The 14,287-nt window shown below is 43.1% G+C and overlaps 1 protein-coding gene and 1 pseudogene across 5 annotated transcripts in view; one reads left to right on the top strand and one right to left on the bottom strand.

Annotated features, from left to right (window-relative positions):
• The window catches only part of EXOC1 (exocyst complex component 1), a 52,875-nt gene extending 48,267 nt beyond the window's left edge, over positions 1–4,608 (bottom strand). For 2 of the 5 annotated variants that reach the window (XM_070372436.1, XM_070372435.1), the window contains exon 1: positions 4,444–4,608. The gene's annotated coding sequence lies outside the window, so the exon portion shown is untranslated. The remainder of the gene's footprint in view (positions 1–4,443) is intronic. The other 3 variants (XM_070372437.1, XM_005899050.3, XM_070372438.1) reach the window with 2 other exon arrangements.
• A 6,559-nt stretch (positions 4,609–11,167) lies between these two features.
• On the top strand, positions 11,168–13,874 carry LOC138988191 (eukaryotic translation initiation factor 2 subunit 3 pseudogene; annotated as a pseudogene).
• The last annotated feature ends 413 nt before the right edge of the window (positions 13,875–14,287 follow it).

Here is a 14,287-nt window from a genome sequence, read left to right as displayed (position 1 = left end):
AACAAATAACCCAATTAAAAATTGAGAAAAGGATTTGGGAGACATCTCTCCAAGGAAGACATATGAATGGTTAAAAATGACATGGAAAGATGCTCAACATCATTAGCCATTAGGGAATCATAAATTAAAATAATGAGATACCCACCACTTTACACCTGCTAGGATGGCTAAAATTAGAAAGACAAGTGTTGGTAAGGGAAGTCTCATGTACTCCTGATGATTGTAAAATACTGCGGCTGCTCTGGAAAATAATTTGGTGGTTTCAAACAGTTAAATGTGAATTTACCACATGATCCAGCAATTCCATTCCTAGGTATATACTTAAGAAAACTGAAAATGTATGTCCACACAAACGTTTATGTATGCCCATAAACGTCCACTGCAGCATTATTCACAATAGCCAAAAGTGGAAACATCTCAAATGTCCTGGGGAACAACAAAATGAAATGTACCCATACAGTGGCATATTATTTGGCCATAAAAAGGAGCAAAGTACTGATACATACTACTGACACACACATGAATCCTAAAGACATTATGTTAAGTGAAAGAAGTCAGTTGCCATGGGCCACATATTTCATGATTCTGTTTATATGAAATGTCCAGAGCAGACAAATCCACACAGACAGACTGATTTCTGGTTGCCAGGGGTCGGGGGCAAGCAGGCGTGAGGAGTGACTGCTAATGTGTATGGGGCTTCTTCTGGGGATGATGAATATGTCCTTCAATGAGACAGTATTGATGGGTGTATAACCCTGTGAATATATTGAAAAGCACTGAATTATATATTTGAAAAGGGTGAATTTTATGGTATATTAATTATATCTCAAAAAAGCTGTTATTAGAAAATAGTTTTCCACTCGTCTTCCTTTTCTCATCTAATTCAACGTCTTTTTTCAAATATCAACTTAAATATTTTTTAAACATCTCTTTTCAATTTTATTTGTTAAATATACCGAATACATATTTGTGTGTGTGTGTGTATTACTATTTCCAATGCAGGTGTATAGTATTTAATACATGTGAGCTGGTTTAGGAAATTAATTTATACTCCTAATACTGTTTCTATGGGACAATGAAGGAATTATGAGTTTTAAATAAATGACTTTTAATGTATTTTTATAATACAATGACTCTTTTGTCATTGTATTACATAATACAACATTGTATTATACAACAATGACTCTTTTGAAAACTCCTCAATTTTACTCAATCTGTAACATTTTTATCTCTGCTCCAACTCAAAAAAATTGCTTTTCTCAGAAAAACCACATCTTCCCACTTCCATCCCTATTCCCCCTCATCTCAGCCTCCGGTCTTCTGACCTCCCCTTCCATCCTGTTCTCTTAGAACATCTGGCCTCTCCAAGCTTAATTTCTTTCCCAGTCTAGCCTGGAGGCAGTGTTTATTTCCATACACCCACACCATTCCTTTCAATGATATGTTCCACGTGTAGACCAGTTCACCCTGCTCATCAATCTCTATAAACTGTCTTTTTTTCTCTCCTTCTCCTGGGCTACCATATGGCACTTAAGAAGGTCTCATATCCATGTCCATTGTACTCATTACAACTTTTAAATCCAATCAATGCTAAACTTTCAGTGTTGCTCAGCCATTCCTTAACACTTCTTTGATTCCCTCGTCCTACTCCATCGGTGTTGCAAATCCTTATTTCTCTCCTTCAACCCCCAATTCTGTCAGTCTACTCCCTCTCTGCAAATGACTTCACCATCTACCCTGGAAAGAATATAAAATCATGAAGAGCAAGTTTCCCCAACTGCTTTCTTCATCTTTCTACATTCCATTTTAACCTCCATTCCACCCATTATAAAATGTCTATGTTACTATCTCTTCATATGTTCTAGATCCTACACATATGCTAAAAGCTCAACTCTATCCTTTGCTGAAGCCACCCTGGATACTGGGCAGTTTGCTTTTCTATCTCCAGGCTCTTGTTCGTGTAATTTCTTTTTTCTCAAATTCTTTTCTCCCCGGGAAATTCCAATTCAATCTGCTAAAATAAGACCTCTTTTGTGAAAGTCACACACGCAAAAAAAACCAAAAATTCCTTTCCTTCTTCTCTAACATTTCCCCTCTATTCTGCTAACACAGTACTTACAAACCATATTGTCCAGCTAGTTGTATTCTTTTCCCATTAAGAGTATTTCCTTGCAGGCAAGGCCTGTGTCTTATTCATCCTTATATTCCCAGAACTTGGCAAAGACATAGCAGACAGTTAATAAATTCACCAAAATGAAGGTACCAAATAACCTGACAGCTAAAGCATTTTGCTAATTTTCCTTCATCTACACATAATTTATCCTTTCTGGTCCTACTGCCAAGGTACAATCCAGGTTCACACCAACTACATCTATTTAACATCATAGCATCTGGTTACCTCTTTGCAAGCTTCCATAACCCCAAAACTCTCAACAAATAATATTAAAACATATCTTTCATCATAATATGCCCTTGCTCAACACTTTTCTAATGCTCCCAAAGACAAACCTTTCACTCCAAGCCCTCTGATCATTCTAGCCTTTAAATCTTTGCTCAGGAGATTTTCCATGCAGAGGGTATCATCTACACAAATCCTAACTACATTCCATAATTTACATCAACTTGATTCATCACTTTCATTCCTAAAGGAAATCAGTCCTGAATGTTCAGTGCAAGGGCTGATGCTGAAGCTGAAACTCCAATACTTTGGCCATCTGATGCAAGGAACTGACTCCTTGAAAAAGACCCTGATGCTGGGAAAGGTTGAAGGGAGAAGCGGATGACAGAGGATGAGATGGTTAGATGGCATCACTGACTTGATGGAGATAAGTTTGAGCAAGCTCTGGGAGTTGGTGATGGACATGGAATCCTGGCACGCTGCAGTCCATGGGGGTCACAGAGTCGGACATGACTGAGCGAATCAACTGAACTGATTCAATACAGACCTTAATCCAAATTGATTTCTCCTCTCAACTGCTATACCACTTACTGTATTTGTTAAACATCCAGTACTTGCTGTCCAACTGGTTCATTAAGTCACAAGTTCCTGGATCTCAAGAACTCTCTTCAAGGAGCAGGGGGGATGGCTGGGGGAGGAGGTGTTTTAGCAGTTTCATATTCTGTCTTTGTAGGTACTAAACAAATACCTCTTGAGGAAATCTAAGCTGAATTATAAAAACTGGTTAAATGAATGAATGACTATTAGTGGTCAGCATCTATCACCCAATCCCTCTTTGGTCAAAAGCAAGGACGATATGGTAAGTGGTAAAAACAAGAGAGGAAATAGGCACAGTTGATAAAGGAGTTAGGCAGAATGAAAAGCACTACACATTCAGCAAACACTGATGCCTACTACTGCTGCTGCTGCTGCTGTTACTAAGTCGCTTCAGTCTGTGACCCCATAGGCGGCAGCCCACCAGGCTCCCCCGTCCCTGGGATTCTCCAGGCAAGAACACTGGAGTGGGTTGCCATTTCCTTCTCCAATGCATGAAAGTGAAAAGTGAAAGTGAAGTCGCTCAGTCGTGTCCAACTCTTAGCGACTCCATGGACTGCAGCCCACCAGGCTCCTCCGTCCATGGGATTTTCCAGGCAAGAGTACTGGAGTGGGGTGCCACTGCCTTCTCCGGATGCCCACTAAGTGCCAGGCAAAATTTTAGGTTACCATGGTGAATATGACAGACATATCCACGAAGACAGGAAGATTCTTGCCTCCAACGGCATCTACTTTATGAACATGGCGTGAGAAACTCTCCAGTGTTTATAATACTCTTTTGGTAAATCAGTGAATAAGTCATTAGAGGTTCTTTAAAACTATTTTCCAGGTATAAGAACCCATGTCTGACCACGTTCCAGAGGCAGTCAGCCACAATACTCTATGTTGGTCGTTGTTTCCTTAAATTCAGCCAGATCTACAGGATGTGACAGATAACTTGTAAGCAGTACTGTCATGAGAGTGAGTGCGTGTGGGTAAGTACCCTGTCTGCTATCCAGACACCTTAGTGCATGGAGCACTGAAGAGAACACGCCATGCATGGCAACAGGGAAATGCACTTATGAGATTTAGAAGAAAATGAGGATTTGGACAAAGAAGGGGAAGGTACTGCCACGCCCTCCCCTCCTGGTCCAAGCCAAAGAAGAAACTGTTTAAGACCGTTTTTTACGATGAAATCTGATTTTCATGGGCGGAACCGGAAAAGGATGTCTGGGCTGCCCTCCCAGTCCCCCAGGATAACAAGGGGTAACGGGATCCTCCCACCGGCCTCTCCGCCTTACCCAGAAAGGCTGGGAAGAGAGGGGGGCTTTGACGGCGGAGGGAGCAGTACCCAACCCCCGGCGCTGGACCAGCACCAGGACTGAGGAGCCGCCTGAGACCTTGGCGTCCACCCCTCCGTTCATTTGTCCGCTGCCGCCAGGACCGCCCGGCAGCCGCGGCCGAAGGCTTACCGCAAGGCCGGACCGAGCCCGGCTGTGCCGAGGCGGGTCCTCCAACACGGAGACCGGACAGGACTGGGGCGGCCACCGTTACTAGGATGAACCGCTCAATTAAGCAGTGAACTGGAAGCAGCCGTCCGGCCACAACTTCCTATATCCGGGCACGTGACACACCTCCTCGCCGGAAGTCTGTTGGGTTGAGAAGGAAGCAGTCGCGGCTTTGGCCTTGGTGAGGGGGTGGGGTCAGGTTTCTCCGGAGGGGGCGTGTCTAGGACTTGCAGGAGCGGCCCCTGTCGCTGGAGACTGACTGCGGACCTGGGGGATTTGGTGTGCGTATTCCTTTCTCTAGAAGACTTATTTATTCAGCTGTTTTCAACAGTTCACTTACGAAGAGATCTGATCAAATGTTTTCTTTTTTGCACGCCTAAAGTTCAGTTAAATCTAGATCAGTTCAGTTCAGTCGCTCAGTCGTGTCCCTATGGACTTGGCGACCCCATGGACTGCAGCTCGCCAGGCTTCCCTGTCCATCACCAACCGCCATGAGCTTGCTCAAACATATGTACTTCGAGTCGGTGATGTCATCCAACCATCTAATCCTCTCTCATCCCCTTCTCCTCCTACCTTCAATCTTTCCCAGCATCAGGGTCTTTTCCAGTGAGTCAGTTCTTTGTATCAGGTGCCAAAGTACTGGAGTTTCAGCTTCAACATCAGTCCTTCCACTGAACATTCAGCACTGGTTTCCTTTAGGATTGACTGGTGCGATCTCCTTGCAGTCCAAGGTACTCTCAAGAGTCTTCTCCAACAGCGCAGTTCAAAAGCATCAATTTTGGGGCACTCAGTTTTATTTATAGTCCAGCCCTCACATCCATACAAGACCACTGAAAAAACCATAGCCTTGACTAGATGAACCTTTGTTGGCAAAGTAATGTCTCTGCTTTTGAATATGCTATCTAGGTTGGTCATAACTTTTCTTCCAAGGAGTAACCATCTTTTAATTTCATGGCTGCAATCACCATCTGCAGTGATTTTGGAGCCTCCCCAAAATAAAGTCAGCCACTGTTTCCACTGTTTCCCCATCTGTTTGCCATCAAGTGATGGGACCGGATGCCATGATCTTAGTTTTCTGAGTGTTGAGCTTTAAGCCAGCTTTTTCATTCTCCTCTTTCACATTCATCAAGAGGCTCTTTAGTTCCTCTTCGCTTTCTGCCATAAGGGTGCTGTCATCTGCGTGTCTGAGGTTATTGATATTTCTCCCGGCACTCTTGATTCCACCTTGTGCTTCATCCAGCGCAGCATTTCACATGATATACTCTGCATATAAGTTAAACAAGCAGGGTGACAATATACAGCCTTGACATACTCCTTTTCCAATTTGGAAACAGTCTGTTGTTCTACGTCCAGTTCTAACTGTTGCTTCTTGACCCGTATACAGATTTCTCAGGAGTCAGGTAACATGGTCTGGTACTCACATCTCTCAAAGAATTTTCCACAGTTTTTTGTGATCCACACAGTCAAAGGTGTTGTAGTCAATAAAGCAGAAGTAGATATTTTTCTCAAACTCTCTTGCTTTAAATCTAAATCTAGATACTTACAGGTTGTAGCATGGAGAGTTTAAATGAGTTAAATCAGAATGGGGGAGGGGGCAGGAGGTATCTTGCTGGGGCCAAGATAACAGCACTTTTTTCTTCTTCTTTCTTTCTTAATTTTTTTAGGCCCCACAGTATGAAGAATCTTCCTTCTCCAATCAGGGAAGGAACCTGTACCCCCTGGAGTGGAAGCATGGAGTCTTAACCACTGGATCACCAGGGAAGTCCCCACCAGCACATTTAATATCTTCCAGGAAGAGTCTCCGGAGAAGGAAATGGCAACCCACTCCAGTGTTCTTGCCTGGAGAATCCCAGGGATGGGGGAGCCTGATGGGCTGCCGTCTATGGGGTCGAACGGAGTCAGACACGACTGAAGCAACTTAGCAGCAGCAGCAGCAGCAGCAGGAAGAGTCTCATATGCTGTAGAGGTCCACTGATGTAGTGACACTGACATTTAAAAATTGTTCTGTAGAGCAGCTTCTTGAGGATCATCTGAAAGTTCTTTAGAAAATGCAGCCCTCAGGCTTACTTCAGAGCTACTGAATGGTAATCTATGTCTTAACAGGATGACACCTATGCAGGTGTAAATTTAGGAAGCACAGATAATGCCAGTGTTGTTGGTTGCAAGGCAAGTGATTTATTAAGTCCATATTCTTAGCACCTGTTTTATGCCAGATACTTTGATGGAGGTGTGGAGGTGATTTGATATGACTCTTACCCTGAAGAAGTTCATGGTATGGTAGGGCCAAATAAGATATACGTATGCTGCTGCTGCTAAATCGCTTCAGTCGTGTCCGACTCTGTGTGACCCCATAGACGGCAGCCCACCAGGCTCCCCCGTCCCTGGGATTCTCCAGGCAAGAACACTGGAATGGTTTGCCATTTCCTTCTCCAGTGCATGAAAGTGAAAAGTGAAAAGTGAAAGTAAAGTCGCTCAGTCGTGTCCGACTTTTAGCGACCCCATGGACTGCAGCCCATCAGGCTCTTCCGTCCATGGGATTTTCCAGGCAAGAGTGCTGGAGTGGGGTGCGTATAAATACATATAAAATAAGACAAAATAAATGGCCAAAGAGAGATACAGGCCAGATAAATATGTTGGTATTTCAAAGGAGTGGTTTCTTTACTTCAGCTCAATACCATCCTTTGCAAGGGTTCTGCAGGAACCCTTTGGTGCAAGCATTTGTTTATTTGAGAAACAGAGCCACCTAAGTGCCAGGGACTGGAGATACAAAGACAGGGATCCCACTGAGAAGGGGGTCTGTCTCTCCCACGGTCATTGGAGAGACAGAATTAAATAGATGGATAAATTACAGTCTAGTGTGGTGAACCAAACAATAAAAGAAAAAAAAGAGATGAAAGACCATGGAAATGCAAAAGAATGTGTAACTCACTCTTTCAAGATGGGTTCACTGAGAAAGGGACAAAATGAGATATGCAAAGTATCTTTCAATGTGTATCTGAAGATATAATTTGGTGGAAAAATCTGCAGAAATAGTAGGGACCTGTTTGCTACTGAAATCAATATACTCTGGTCAATACTACTTGAAATGCTTTTCAGTTTCATTGAATGACTTCCCTTTTAAGAGCAGGATCTGATCTGATCTTTAAACAGGCCTCTTGGGTCCTTCTTGTTCAGTCCCAGAACACTTACTGTATTCACTTTTTATATGACAACTGCACATGCTATTTTGTCGTATTATTATTATTATTTTAACTTGTATGTTTACAGCCTGCTTCAGAGTTGAGAAGTGAATTGCCATTTCTCACTTCCTCTCCTGGATTCCTCTCAAAGTGGAGGCACAGTATTTCATCTGGGGTTTTGATCCCAGGCAGCAAGAGTGAGAGATGAGGGAGGGGAAGTAAAACAAGGAAGAGAGAGAGGCAGTATAAGGATGTGTTGTTCAGTTGGTTGCCACCATGTCTGTTTTCTTGATCCCTTAATACCTTCTGGAAAAGTCATGAGGTGAGGCTCAAAACTGTCCACTGAAACCAAGAGTGGGAAAAGCATTTATCTGTTAGCTCCGGTCTACCTTTGATCAAACGTTAAGGCCCCTAGCCATTAACTACTCCACACTTCCCAAATGCACAGTTGTGAATGCCAAGCTGACTGCCACATCGGAGAAGTCCTGAGGCAGGAAGGAAGAGGAGAGGCCTACCATGTTGTACTTGCCCACAGTTTATCGGATTGTTTAGAACAGGTTTCTGCAGCAGTGGTTGGAATAAGAGGCTGAAGGATTTGAAATGGTGACAGAAGATACACAGATGGTGTCCATTAGTCCAGTCTTTGTACCACTCATATCTGTTTGGCCATTTAAGTCTAGTCCTTTACAGTCCCCTTCAAGATGATGGATACCTGCAATCATTGCAAAGACTTAATATAAGAGTTGATGCAATAAGCTTCAGTCCTTGCTGCTACACTGATGCCAAGACTGTACTTGTTCTCTTGAGCTCCCCGCTCTACTCCCCATCCTTACCTCCCTTCACCCTTGGCCAGCGCATCACCTGATCTAGGTTGTTGGCTCAGTGAGGCAACTGGAACCTTCAGCTTTTGTTTCCCTCCCTCTGATTGGGCCATGATTGTGTGATTGCCTGTTCAACTTATCCCAAGATAAGCCTCTGTTGAATTCTTTGGATTCTAGATTTACCCTCCCTATTGCTATTGTACAGCAACAATCCCAGATCCTTTGCTAATCACAGTTGATTACTCCCACCAATGCAGTCACTCCTCCCTTTGCTGGCTGGACTACTATCATGAGAAACTCAAAGCAACCAAATGATAGTGAGGGAGTTTCACGTTCAGTGAAGCCTCCTCCACCCAACCCCTCGTGCTTGTATTGGTGTTCAATTGCTAAGTCGTGTCCAATGTTTTGTGACTCTTTTGCAAACTGTAGCCCACCAGGCTCCTCTGTTCGTGGGATTTCCTTGGCAAGAATACTAGAACAAGTTGCCATTTTCTTCTCCAGGGGATCTTACCAACCCAGGGATCAAACCCACCTCTCCTGCATTGGCAGGAGAATTCTTTACCACTGAGCCAGCAGGGAAGCCCCCACCCAACCCCTGGAGAGCTAATTATTATAATCCAGCAAAGCCTGGATTTGAGAGGCAGGAAACACAAATTCTGTGAGTCACTGAGAGTGATGATAAAATGGGCTAATCCTGCTCCCATTCCGGGCTTTCCAGAGCTATGTCTTTAGCTCTGTCTTTATTGGTTGATTGGAAGCATTTGCCACATCAGAAGCTGGCTGCTTCTGAGTGATGAGGGATATGACCATCTCAGTGGAGTCTATGGTCATGTGTGTATTGTCACTTTTTGTTTTGGCTGTAAAATATATTCCTCGGTTAGGGTAACAATCAGGAATGCTATAATTCTGGTGATTTTGAATGTTGGCAGAGTCACTTCAGGCAAGAAAGACAAACCTAGGAGTCTCTGGATGTTTGTACATCAGGCCACTTCTCTCTAAAAGCATGCGATGAAGAATACTGCCCCAAGCTCTGCCAACTGGCAAGATTTCCCTTCACCTTTGTTCTTTAAAGCCATCCCTGAGTAGGGCTTTGCACAGCCACAGTTCAGTTTTTCCTACACACCAACACATCTGTGAACCACACTTAAGCTTTTTATTCTGAGATTGGTAGTTGTAGGGAGCCCCAGGAGGGCAGAGGAGTGAGTTGAGGAAGAGGTGCCAGTGCTATGGATGTTCCATGGAAGTCTGAGTCACCCTTTCGTGTAATTTACTTGTGTCTTCTGGACCTGTTCAGGCTCAGCCCTACACTGTTTATATTCTTCAACCAATTGCTGCTGTATTCATGCACTTATGACTTAGTGGATCTGATAAAATCCAGCTCATGATAGATAGCGCTAGTGTTCCCAGTGGAGAATAGTTTTCTGGCTCAGGCATGGCCTTGCAGAATACTCAGGATCTGTGCTGCAACTCTTTTACTGGGAGCTTTCCAGAAATTTCACACAGGGCTCTTATCCATCACAGATCCCTCAAGTACCATTAGATCTGCAGGAACAAATAGTCTGAACATTAGGCAACGTGCATCATGGCCCTTCTGGGTAACATAGCTAGCTGATAGGTACTTTAGTTTTACAATAAGTTTGTTTCAACATCCTTACTTCTGGGAAACATATTCTGGTGGTTCTTTTGTCTCACATAATAAAATCATTCTAACACTCCTGCTCCCCTGAGTCTTCTGATTCCTTTCTCAATACTCATTCAGAGTTGTTCTAACATCTCATTTAGCACGGGCCATCAGCATAGCCAAGCTTTAAGGAGGCATGAAGGGTTTGTATTAGGACTGATTCCAGGTATCCTTGTCAAACTTTAAATCCAGAATCACAAGTAAATGGTGCCATGTCATAAATTCTTTGTTACCTAGCCTTACAACTTCATTCCCGCGTTTTAACACTCTAAATATTTACTCCTGCATATAATCCCCTGGTTTCTATTGGTTATGTTAGACAGTTTTGCAGTTCTTTATCTATAGGTCAGTGATTCTCAATGGGTGATTTTGAAGCCAAGGAGACGTTTGGTACTGTCTAGAAACATTTTTGATTGTCATTACTGAGAGAGTTCTACTGACATCTAATGAGTAGAGGCCAGGGATATAGCTAAACACCTACAATACACAGGACAGCCTCCGCAGCAAAGAATTATCCAGCCCCAAATGTCACTAGAACTGAGATTGAATAATTCTGGTCCAATTCCCCCTGGAGCAGGGATTGCAATCTCCATGTAGATTGGGCTGAGATCTGACGCTGGTTACAGGCTTGAAGCAGTGGCAGTTGGGAGGATATTGGGGAAAATAAGGCCATAAATAAGGCACTTGCCTCCGATATACTCTTTGCCGTATTTCTGGACAAAGAGAGGCTGCTTTCCTTTATTAAAAGAAAGACTGTTGACAGAGAGGATGACAAAAAAATCTGAGCATTTAAGATTATAAGACATGGGCACACAAATATCCCCATTCTAGATCTCAAGATTTCATTGTTTTCCTACGAGGGCTGTAGTTTTGACATGGGTGATATTTCAAGGCTGTGCATTTAGACTGCTTTGCAGCCCTGCCACCCTTATGACTATATACTGAAGCTGATTTTTAGCACAGTCTGCTCGGTGGTTACTGTGCGCTAAAGGCTTCTGGCTTTCACAATGGGCCATGATTTGATTATTGTTAGCCCTGTCATTGTTAGCCCACAGTATCATTGCTTCCACAATGCTCAAGTACCATAGCCACTGTGTAATTCAATGCTTCATTTTCTATCTGCTCTTCATTCTAATCTACTACAGTAAAGTCTTGATAATTAGCTTTGCTACTACTGTATGCAGGAGTTGTCACCACTTGCAATTTATCAACAACCACTTAACCACCAGCAGGGGTCCTTATTGTCTTGTAATCAGTGTTGTAAGAACTGCCTCCAAAATTTCATACCGAGGCTTTGCTTTTTGGAGTCACTTTCGATGACCAGAGTTCCCCTGAAAGTGAAAGTGAAAGTCTCTCAGTCGTGTCTGACTCTTTGCAACCCCATGGACTATACAGTCCATAGAATTCTCCAGGCCAGAATACTGGAGTGGGTACCCTTTCCCTTCTCCAGGGGATCTTCCCAATCCAGGGATCAAACCCAGGTGTCCCGCATTGCAGGTGGATTCTTTACCAGCTGAGCCACAAGAGAAGCCCTCCCCTGAAAGCAGAGCCCCAAACAAAGGCTTATATGCTGGTGGTTGGTTTGAGAATATGAGTTCAGGGAATAGAATAGGGGCTCAGGGGAAACAAAGAAGTCACAAAAGCCCAATACAAGGATGCATTATTGAGTTAACAAATGCCATGTGTTGATTGATACTGTGGAACTTTCTGAGAATACTTATGAAACGTGTCTTATATTCTTTACTATAGTGAAGAAGAACAAAGAGGAGGCATTTATCCAGTGGCTCCTGTCTGCCATTGGTCAGAAGCACCACATGCTTCTAACTACACATGTGTATGGAGGGCTAGTTTCTGCAGTATCCCACGTTAGAGGCAGGAAGAGAGGGAGGGAAGATGCTGGATGGAATATTGCTCTTGAGAGATGATCTTCAGATTGATGCCTGCACAAAATTGATCACTGCAGCAACACCTGGACTATGGGAGGCTGAAAGGATTTTAAATGATATGCAGAAGATTTCTAAACACAGTTTCTCCCTGAGTTTTCTCCATTTGAGTTAATGTTATCTCTGTCATCTCAGCAGCTCAGGCCAGTCCTTAACTCCTGTCTTCCACTCACATTCTACATCCAATCTCTCAAGAAATCTTCGGGGTTCTACATTTAGAGTATTTCCAGAATCTGGCCACTGCTTACCATCTCCATTGCTACTCTTTCCTTGATTATTGCCAAGATCTTGTCTCTCCTGAATTACTGATGCTCTCTCTACCATGGATTCCTAACACAGTTGCCAGAGAGATCCTTTTAAAAACATGAGCCACCTCTCCAGGCAAGATGGCGGGGGGGCGAGGCTGGTGTGACTTTAGGGCAGCCGCACCTTTCTCGGCAAGATCTCGCCACTTTGGATGTTTCCAAGTTGACGCCACTTTCACATGAAGTTATCAGCAGACAAGCCACAATTAATATAGGTACAATTGGTCACGTAGCTCATGGGAAATCTACAGTTGTAAAAGCTATTTCTGGAGTCCACACTGTCCATTTCAAAAATGAACTGGAAAGAAATATTACAATCAAACTTGGCTATGCTAATGCTAAGATTTATAAACTTGATGACCCAAGTTGTCCTCGGCCAGAATGTTATAGATCCTGTGGAAGTAGCACACCTGATGAGTTTCCTACAGACATTCCAGGGACCAAAGGGAACTTCAAATTAGTCAGGCATGTTTCCTTTGTTGACTGTCCTGGCCATGATATTCTGATGGCTACTATGCTGAACGGTGTCGCAGTGATGGATGCCGCTCTTCTGTTGATAGCGGGTAACGAGTCTTGTCCTCAGCCTCAGACATCTGAACACTTGGCTGCTGTAGAAATCATGAAACTGAAGCATATTTTGATTCTACAAAATAAAATTGATTTGGTAAAAGAAAGCCAGGCTAAAGAACAGTATGAACAGATCCTTGCATTTGTTCAAGGTACAGTAGCAGAAGGCGCTCCTATTATCCCAATTTCTGCTCAGCTAAAATACAATATTGAAGTTGTCTGTGAGTACATAGTAAAGAAAATTCCAGTACCCCCAAGAGACTTTACTTCAGAACCCAGACTTATTGTTATTAGATCCTTTGATGTCGACAAACCTGGCTGTGAAGTTGATGACCTTAAGGGGGGTGTAGCTGGTGGTAGTATTCTAAAAGGAGTATTAAAGGTGGGCGAGGAGATAGAAGTCAGACCTGGTATTGTTTCCAAAGACAGTGAAGGAAAACTCATGTGTAAACCTATCTTTTCCAAAATTGTATCGCTTTTCGCAGAGCATAATGATCTTCAGTATGCTGCCCCAGGAGGTCTTATTGGAGTTGGAACAAAAATTGACCCCACTTTGTGCCGGGCTGACAGAATGGTGGGGCAAGTACTTGGTGCGGTTGGAGCTTTACCTGAGATCTTCACAGAATTGGAAATTTCCTATTTCCTGCTTAGAAGGCTTCTAGGTGTTCGCACTGAAGGAGACAAGAAAGCAGCGAAAGTACAAAAGCTGTCTAAGAATGAAGTGCTTATGGTGAATATAGGATCCCTGTCGACAGGAGGAAGAGTTAGTGCAGTCAAGGCTGATTTGGGTAAAATTGCTGATTTGGGTAAAATCGGAGAAAAGATTGACTAATCCTGTTGAGAAACACTGGCATTTAATTGGTAGGAGAAAAAGATTGCACTTAGCCGACAGTAGATGATGACTGAAGAGTTGAGAAACACTGAATGAAGCTTAAATTGGTTGGGGTCAAATAAGAAGAGGAGTGACAATCTGAATGAAGCTGACTCTTAACAATCTAGGGTAGATGATGACTGAAGAGTTAACTAACAGATCTGAATGAAGCTGGAATTTCTCTTAACAATCTAGGGGTATATGATGATGACTGAAGAGTTAACTAACAGATCTGAATGAAGCTGGAATTTCTCTTAACAATCTAGGGGTATATGATGATGACTGAAGAGTTAACTAACAGATCTGAATGAAGCTGGAATTTCTCTTAACAATCTAGGGGTATATTTTCAGAACAGTAGTGGGAAAATAATTTCACAGCTCATTACCTTTGTAGTAGCTGTAAGATTATTCTCATTTTTTGGTGATGAAAATTTAACCTCT

Source organism: Bos mutus, chromosome 6 (genome assembly GCF_027580195.1).
Source record: "Bos mutus isolate GX-2022 chromosome 6, NWIPB_WYAK_1.1, whole genome shotgun sequence".
Classification (NCBI taxonomy): Eukaryota; Metazoa; Chordata; class Mammalia; order Artiodactyla; family Bovidae; genus Bos; species Bos mutus.
Note: the sequence above shows the minus strand (reverse complement) of the source record. Positions and strands in the feature narration are given on the sequence as shown.